Raw genomic sequence first — 9,449 nt, 5'->3', positions numbered from 1 at the left:
TGCAACACTTTTTAGCCGCAGGATGGTATTAAATTCCTTTTAAATCTGGCACTCCGATATGCTGCATCATAAAAAACTTCAAGTTTTAATCAATAATAAACTTACATAACTAAAATAAACAATAAGGAAGTTATACGCTTTTAAAACTTAATAAATGTTTAGTTTGTAACATAGCATCTTTTCACAAATTGTAAGTACTGTACAGAGCATATTTGCTCCAGCCAAAATTCTCAATATGTTTCATCAAGTTAATTAAGACAACAATTTCATCCTGTGAAAGCCCACTGCAGAACGTAAGCCTTCCCCTTTTTGGGGAGTGTTGGACCATGGCCTTCCATGCTGGCCCAGTGCATGTTGGAAGACAACAATATCGTTTACGTAATACTCGATCAAAGGACATTGTGGATAGATTCCGAGGTTGCAATATTGACGAATTTATCGCCAAAATCCAGAAATCTGATGATTTTTGAAGACGTTTGGCTTCATATTTATGGTTTGGCGAATTTTAACTAATTTAGCTAAATTAATTCCTTTTGGCGATTAATCAATATGCTAAAAAGTGCTTGAATGCTAGGGAATTTGACACTTGAACCTAAAATTATGTCGAAAACTCACCTACTGACCTTTCATATTAATTTTTTTAGTCACACTAGCACACAGTGTTCTGATTTTATTTTTGCATAATTTCGGCGGAGTTTAGGTAGTTTTGTGTCGTAGTCGCGAATTTTTTTTTCTTCAGTTGAAGGATTGAGTTAAACATTCCACCAAAAGACTTGTAGGCCTAATGTGTAAATTTGGCGCTTTTTCACTGTCTTTTTTTCATAGTCTGGCCCTCGACTTGTTTTGATTTTTCAGTTTTTTCTCTAGGTGCATTTGAGTTTGACACCCCTGTTTAAGAGGGTTGTCGGACGGTAATCTTACTCCTAACCTACCAATGACTGCCCAAACAGTAATCCGTAAAACTGGATCTGGTAACCCTGACAATGGGCATTTAGAGATAGCTTACTTGTGAACTCGAAGCTGTGATTGAAAAAAGTTAGTGAGGAACTTTTCGGTATGAGGGCTTCACTGGAAAATTTTGGTGGTTTCAATAAGTCAGGTGAAGGTTTGTAAAGATGTAGACGTGGGGCAGGAAGGTGTAAGCGTACGGTACATCAAGAGGCGACGTTGATGGTTTGTCCGATTCTAGGCTAGGGTTTAGCTCGACATGTAAAGGGAAGAGAGGCAGTATGATATGAGTGTTTGTTTCGATATGAAGGTTTGACAATTTTTCGATTCTGGAAAATTTTGGTGGTTTCAATAAGTCAGGTGAAGGTTTATAAAGATGTAGACGTGGGGCAGGAAGGTGTAAGCGTACGGTACATGAAAAGGCGACGTCGATGATTTATTCAATTCTAGGCTAGGGTCTAGCTCGACATGTAAAGTGGTTGAGACGGGGCTTAGCTCGGCATTTAAAGGGAAGAGAGGGAGCAGTAGTCTTGTTTTCAAAGGTTGAGCGGGAGGAGATGATAAAATACTCTGTGAGTGAGCCACGGTTGGTTGACTGAGGGTGCAATGTGATTTGAATTTGGTTTTGTACGCCCCGATAGCTCAGTTGCTGGTTAGCACGTGGCTTCGAGAACGAAGAGCTTCAAGATCAAGCGGCACTGGTTCGACTTTCGGGGTGTGCGCTTGAGCAACGTGTGTTAACCCTTTGCTTTTTAACCTTTTTTCGCAAGTTAACTGCTCTAGGGTGTAGAAAAATCACTTGTCTATAAGTTTGAAAAGTTAATATTCTGACATTTTGTATGCGTAACTTGATATTTCATTTTTTGGCAAGATACCCAAAAACGATTATTTTGCTTTTTCTTGCCGCCTTTTATTTACCTTGCTAATCCAATGTTACGCAAAGCGCTGCAAAACAATGCGCCCGCTCCAACGTAATGCGGAGTGTGTGCGCCAGCGCAGTGGTGCCGAAGTTAGTTGAGGATTGGGGGGGATAAATCAAAATTTTATCAAATTTTAGACAATTTTGAACATTGGGGGATGCATACTTTTATACACGATTTTAGTGGTTGTGGTATTAGGTTTATTAAACAATCACCGGACCTCGGTAATTTAGCTATGACCTTCAGATTTGGTGAAGATACACTTGAAGATGGTTGTCAACCTCTTGCGAAGTTTCGAAACTCTGGGCCACGCATGAATGATTCTGTCATTGTTTTAGTTAGGGTGCATTTTTGAAATCAATCAACCATGACGTGTTTTTGCGATGTTGTGCCGAACAAAGCGATACATCAATATTATCAAATAAGGTATCAAATGAAAGGTCTTGACCACCTCTTTCTGTTGATAAAATAAAATATGTGTGTATTTGTGTCTATCTTGTTCAAATAAGCAAAAGATTAAGAGTTATTGCTTTTCATATATTTTTGCTGAAAATACACTTTTGAAATGCAATGCTTGTTCAATGAATCAGCCTAATTGGTCATTTAATATAATAACAGTAGCTGCAATTACAGTAGTGGCTATTAGTGATGCAGGTCGCGCAGCGTACACGGCCGCTTTCGACTTTTTTGCCGCGCCGCGTAGAAGGTTAAAATCACAAAGCCGCGCCGCTTGCCGCGTAAACTTTCAAGAAATGTTAAAGGTTCCAGAAGAAGATATGGCTGATACTGCTTCTTCTTGTAACACCAATGCAACTGGTATGCCAGATGATGCAACTTCAAATCATCAAAGTTTTGAACAGCAATATTCCTAACCTACAGACAGTGGAATATTTCTCTGGTGGCTGTGCTGCACAGTATAAAAATTGCAAAATTTTTTATAACTTGTGTAAGTGCATGCATACTCAAGATTTCGGCACCAAAACATCATGGTCCTTCTTTGCAACTTCTCATGGCAAGTCACCTTGTGATGGGATTGGGGGTACAGTAAAACGTTCAACTGCCATGGAAAGTAAGCGAAGACCTCTTCAACATCAAATTGGACCGTTAGGTGATATGATTATGCATATGCTAGAGATGAGAGAGACCATAGACCAACTGGCAAGGGAAAATGCAGTAAGATGGTATGGACATGTGATAAGAAGGGAGGAAGGAAGTTTTCTTAGAAAGGCACTAGATCTAAAGATGGATGGGAAGAGGAAACGCGGTCGTCCAAGAGGAATGGGAAACAACAAGTGAAGGATGAATTTAAAAAAAGTCGGACTGAAGGAGGAAGATGCAAGGGACAGGGTGAAATGGAGAAAAGGGATTAAAACAATTGCTGCGAGGAAACAATAGGCCACCCCCACTAGTGGGGAACAAATCGACGATGGATTATGATGATGATGAGTGTGAAGAAAAACTGCCAAATATTCACTGTTTAAAAATTCAAAAAGGGGATATTGAATTAGCTCGTAAAAGTTTGGAAAATCGCTTCAAATCTGCTACCACAATCAAAGGTACAAGAGGATTTCATTTTTTCAGACCGGAGAAACGAATCAGCAATGTCATAAATTTTTCCTACACCAGTAGTTTTCATCCTCTGTCTCTCAATTGCAGCATGGTTGTTGATTCAAGTCCAGTGCCTAAACAGGGTGACTATGTTGCTGCTACCTATGATGAAAAATGGTATGTTGTTGTCATTCTACAGGCAGATAAAAACAATGGAGACATTTTGATCAATTTTATGCAACCACATGGGCCTTCAAATTCATTTACTTGGCCTAAACACCAGGATAAATGTTGGATTCCAAACGAATATGTGCTGTGTGTTATTGATAGTCCTAATCTTGCAACAACTAGAGAGGACAATATCAATTTTCACAACAATCTATCAGTATCATTTCAACAAAATGGAGATTACTTCATGCATAGGCTAATAAGCGCACACTATATGCATGATTATTTGCCAATTACTTGGGTATGTTCAAATGATGAACTTCAAGTGTTATTTTCAATAAAAATATATGAAAAACAACAACTCTTAATCTTTTGCTTATTTGAACAAAATAGACACAAATACACACATATTTTATTTTACCAACAGAAAGAGGTGGTCAAGACCTTTCATTTGATACCTTATTTGATAATATTGATGTATCGCTTTGTTCGGCACAACATCGCAAAAACACGTCATGGTTGATTGGTTTCAAAAATGCACCATAACTAAAACAATGACAAAATCATTCATGCGTGGCCCAGAGTTTCAACACTTTGCAAGAGGTTGACAATCATTTTCAAGTGTATCTTCACCAAATCTGAAGGTCATAGCTTAAAATGTTGCTGATTTACACAACATCAAACTCTCCACATTAAAATTTGGGTAAATTTTCACGCTTGAGTGATTCCAAAATAGACCATTTTTAAATGCGCATAACTTCAGATGTACTGAACCGATTTCGGTAAAATTGGTTTCATTTTGCTCAGTACAACTTTCTCTATAATTGTGCAAAGTTTCATTAAAATCTGAGATGGTGGGTTACATGGCCTGGATCAGTGGTTCTCAACGGGGGCGGTACCGCCCCCCGGGGGGCGTTTTGATTTTGCAGGGGGGCGGTATGGTTACCTCGGCTTAAGGGAGGCGTTTTGATTATTAGGGGCATTCTGGTTTAACCCATCTACCGCCCAGCGTAAAGATTTCGTAAAAGAGCTCGTATCTTCGTGGTAGCATTTCCTCCCTCATACCTTGGTGGAAAAAGGGATTCAGCTGTGATGTTCTGCTACATACCAAACAGCGAAACCCACTTGACATATCCATAAGAGGTGATCTTCGAATGTTTCTCACTGACTTTACACCGGATGTGAAGAAACTGGCACTTTCTCACCAAGCCCAAGATTCACATTGACTACCAGTAGGCCTATAGGATACTGTTTTTATGCTCGCAAATATAGGCTATACAGTAGTTGCTTTTCATCAAATATAGTTACTCGTCTCTAAAACCCTTATAGCCTGTTTCACCCTAAAAGGGAGATCATCAAAAGGTCCTTATTCTAATAGAAATAGAATTCTATTTGAATAAGGACCTACTGATGATCCCCTTTTAGTGTAAAACAGGCTGTAAGGCTTTTAGAGACTGGTAACTAACCTATATTTGATGTAATTCACTCTGCTTGGCTTTTTGCTTGCCATTGAGCACTTTTTGTAGTATTAATAGTATTTATTGTTTTATATTCTCTTTTCGTAATTAATTGTTTTTGTTGGGGGGCGGTAAAATTTTGCCAGTTCATGAAGGGGGCGTTGGGCCAAAAAAGGTTGAGAAACACTGGCCTGGATGATCTAAAAAAGAATGACCCCCGTATGAGTTGGTGGTAAAAAAAGATAACCAAAATCTTTTGTGAAAAGATTTGTTCAAACCTTCATTTTACCAACAACTTTTTTAAAGTTAGTCTGTTAGCCAGCATTAACTTTAATGCAACTTTATTTTAGATTGTTGCTCGCTATAAAACTGATGTTTCTTCCATATTGGAATTAGTTATTACAGCCAATTTTTCATACAAGTTGTTTTATCATGGATTTAAATGTTCGATTGCTGCAGTTGACATGCCAGATATCCGCACTTGCACAATCAAGACTTTTTTACAAAGAGTGTTATCTCTTCTTTCTCACATGTTCAGGTTTGTTTGCTGCGATACTGTACAAATTGCTAATTGTGTTTTTATTCAATGTGTATCATTTCTCAAGGTTGTTAATGAAAATTACTTTCTAGTTTACAGTTTTTAGCTTGTCTGTGTTTGCATGGAGGGTCAGTGGGTCACCACTCACCACAGTTGCATTACTGTGGTGTTTTTATGACATTGTTATGTGAAATTGCAGAAAGGCTTGATTATTTACCGGTTGTAAGCATAATGTGAGCCTAAAATTCGAGACAAGCTAAGCGAACCTAACCTAGCTAAATTAATATACTTGTAAACGGAATGGCCCGTTTCGGCAAGTCCGATTTGGCCAGCCCAATTCGGCTAGTCCGATTCAGCGAGAGCCCTTTTCGGCGAGTTTCCTATTCGGCGATTTTTTGAAATTTTTTTAAATTATTGGGTAGGGGAGACCGGGGCAATATGAACCACAAAAATTTAGGATGCTCTCTTTTGCTCCCTAATTGATGTAAAGTTATGAAATTTTCAGGTTGCATAGTCTTTAACATTGTCTATAACATATCACAAGTACAATTCTCTAACTTATCAAAATTTTGAAATATTGCAGTTTTTCATGAAAAATGAAAGTTTTTGAAAGTGAAAAAAGAAAGTTTTTCTTCTATTATGAACCTTGCCAGGGCATTATGAACCAATATTAACAACTTTCCATAAAATGCTTCAATGCAGTGATTATCAACCCCGAAATTTGTAGAGTGGAGTTAAGAAGATTTTTAGTAACTTCTTGCCTTTCTAGTCTGACAGTTTGTATTATTTGAATAGGAAAAGCCTAAGTTGTGAAGTTCCAATGCAGTCAACAAGTCTTCACTTGCGTAGTAATCTACACAACTGGTCTCCTAACAACGATGGTTTTGTGGTTTGCATGCAAACTTAGCAATGGATTCAGACAAACAACTCATGACAAACCACTGGTATAGAAAGCAAGCACGCATAATTTATTTTTACGTTTTTCAAAGACATGCAGATTATGAAATCACAACAGTTCACTCAGGCACATAGGTTAATGTTCAGTTTACTTAATCACATGATCAGTTAACTTCATGTTCAGTGTTGAAGTGACATTCAAATCGGATTGAGCCAAATGTTCTGGCTGTCTGTCCTGTGTAGGTGGGATAAGGGAGAACCTGCTCGATTTGGCCAGTTTCTACATATTTCACATCACCAGATGGGGGCTTCTTGAATAGTGAATTTTCACTTTTGCGGTAGAAATCTATCTGAAGCTCTGTGTCCTCTTTTGCAAGCACTTGTCCAACATAGCATACAGATCTCTTTTTGCCTTCAAACTTCACTAGAACAAAGCTTCCCACCTCAAGCTGTTCAGTCTGCTGTTCGCCTTCAGGCCTGCCAGTTTCGTGAAGAGATTCAAGTTGGTCATCATCTGAGTCATCATCCAGTGGGACCGGCTCATCCTCATCGTCTGTTGATTCAGAGTCCTCTGTAGCAGGCTGCCTCTTCCTTCTCTTAAAGAAGGATATTCTTTTACGTGGCTTGACAATTGCCACACCAGAATGACTAGAACTGCTTGCAGCCGACTCGGGAGTTGCAGTCAAAATCTGGACTCGGCCAGCAGCTCTCTTACGGCAGGGGCCATCACTTATTGTTGCTTGTGGCAGTTTGAACGCATCAACCTCTGGCAATGTCTTTGGTTCGGTATTACCCTTCAATACTTCTGATGGTAGAAATGCATCTTCAGAAAATCTGTGAAGATCATATGGGTATATGCCCGTGGCTCTAAATCCACTGATTATGTTGTTTATTGTCATAGATTTGTTGAACGCGTATGATGTGAGTTCAGCCACATCATATATACTGATCACCTTACCAACATTTGATGTCATCCAATTTGTTGCTGCTTGATTATAAAACTTTTTGAATGGGCCATACACAGAGACGTCAAGCGGCTGCAACTTGTGGGAGCAATGTGGAGGAAATGTTACTATGCTTAGCCCACAATCACGTGCCATCTCTTTCACTGCTATTGAGACATGACTGCTGTGATTATTCATCAACAACATTGCCCTGTTCTCCTTAGACACATTCATGTGCTTCATGAAGTGCTCGAGTACTTGAGGAAATTGTGCTGAAGTCATCCAGCCTAATTTTACTGCTAGTCCCAATGAACCAATGGGAGCACCCTTTAACATGGTGTCTTTGAAGTTGACCCTCGGAAAGAGAAAAGCAGGAGGAAGAGCTTGACCTGATGCACTTATTACGGTACATTACAAACTGTAACCAAAGATCCTCTTTCAGCTGAGGCAATCGTTTCAACTTGTTTTTTGCCCTTGCTGGCAAGAATTTTGCCTGGTTTCTGGACGGTGGTAACACCTGTCTTGTCCAAGTTGAATATGCGCTCTGGTATGATATGATGCTTTTGTAATGTCTTTTCATACAAATTAAAAAACAGCATAACATTTTCCTTGTTGAAGGCCTTCGCTCTCGCCATGCTGGTTGGTTCGGGGCTTCTTAATTTCGAGAGATTCATGCCGTTTCCGAAAATCCTGCTCCCAGTCTTCACATAAACAATTTATCATAATAAGAGTGCTTAGAATCTCTTGTACTATAGCATTATTAGCGTTATTAGCCTACACATATTGCTTATGCGCTAGAAAATTTGGTTTAAAGTCAGTCTTTGTAGATAATGATGAAAAGACAAGTAGTCTACAATAAAATGGCCATGATAAAATAATGGTTTGAATACTTGTTGGTGTACCAGAAACTTAAATCAACGGTAACTATAAATTAAAATCAACAGAAACTTTGTTACACGCACCTGCACATTGGTTTTCATGCCAGCTTTTTGGAATATTGGTCTTTTTCAACTCCATGGCATATTTAAAAGCTAATTCTCTGGTCTTTTTCAATGACAGGCCGTGAAATGTGTTAGCACATTCCAAGATGTGGTTAACTAATTTTTTAAAAACTGGATCTACACCGGGTTTCTGCACTTTATCCGTCCCCTTCTTCATGTAGCGCAAAAGTGTACTGTGGCTTATATCATGTTCTCTTGCAGCTACTCTCACTTTCGCACCTTTTTAATGGCATCAAGAGCAGCTGTTAATGACTCAGCTGAGAAATTACCACGCGTAGTTTTCTTAATGTATTTTCTTACCATCCTGAAAGTTTAGCCTGAAAGTACCAACACAATGTGAAATATTTGCTGACAATGTTATATTATATAGCCTATATATAATTATATATATATCTTTTAGGGGCTAATAACTATGTATGATTTATCCTCAGTAATATATATCTTCAGTATAATACAATAGCATTACTAAATAATTGAGTGACCACTGACCAGTGTGGTCTTAAAATTTGAACTTAAGTGAACTTTATAGTCGGGGTATTATGAACCATCTGGTTCATAATACCCCGGCTAAAGTGTTCTTATTCAAGTTATTGCCTAACAAAACTGAATCAACATAAAGCTTAAAATCAGTTTGCAGCAGTATTTCATAACTATAACCTATCCCTGAATAAAAATCTAGATTTCTACAGTCCTTGCATTAAGCATGCCAGGCCTACCAAAATGGAAAGCTGAATTTACTTTTGACCCCTAAAACTACATTTTTCCAGTTCTACTGAGAACAAAGAATTGTTGACCAAAAATGATGGTACCAAAGAAAGCATGGTGATCATGTGACTAAAATATGCAAATGAGACCTCAGGGTTTCCAACAGTTTTTCAGAAAATAGCCTGGTTCATAATACCCCGGTCTCCCCTACCGTAGCCTAATTATCATTGCCGTTTTAGGGGTTGGGGTTAAGGTCTTATTTCAACGATTTAGCGACGTTAAAACGATGTAAAAGCGGCAATAATATTTAATTAGGCTACGGT

At 38.5% G+C, this 9,449-nt stretch overlaps 1 protein-coding gene across 7 annotated transcripts in view; it reads left to right on the top strand.

The window, feature by feature from the left end:
* LOC145784615 (uncharacterized) overlaps positions 1 to 9,449 on the top strand; it is a 141,492-nt gene that overhangs the window by 34,600 nt on the left and 97,443 nt on the right. The window lies entirely within an intron of this gene.

This window comes from Aplidium turbinatum, chromosome 1, assembly GCF_918807975.1.
Source record: "Aplidium turbinatum chromosome 1, kaAplTurb1.1, whole genome shotgun sequence".
NCBI lineage: Eukaryota > Metazoa > Chordata > Ascidiacea > Aplousobranchia > Polyclinidae > Aplidium > Aplidium turbinatum.
The sequence above is the reverse complement of the archived record's forward strand: the minus strand, read 5'-3'. Positions and strand labels throughout refer to the sequence as shown.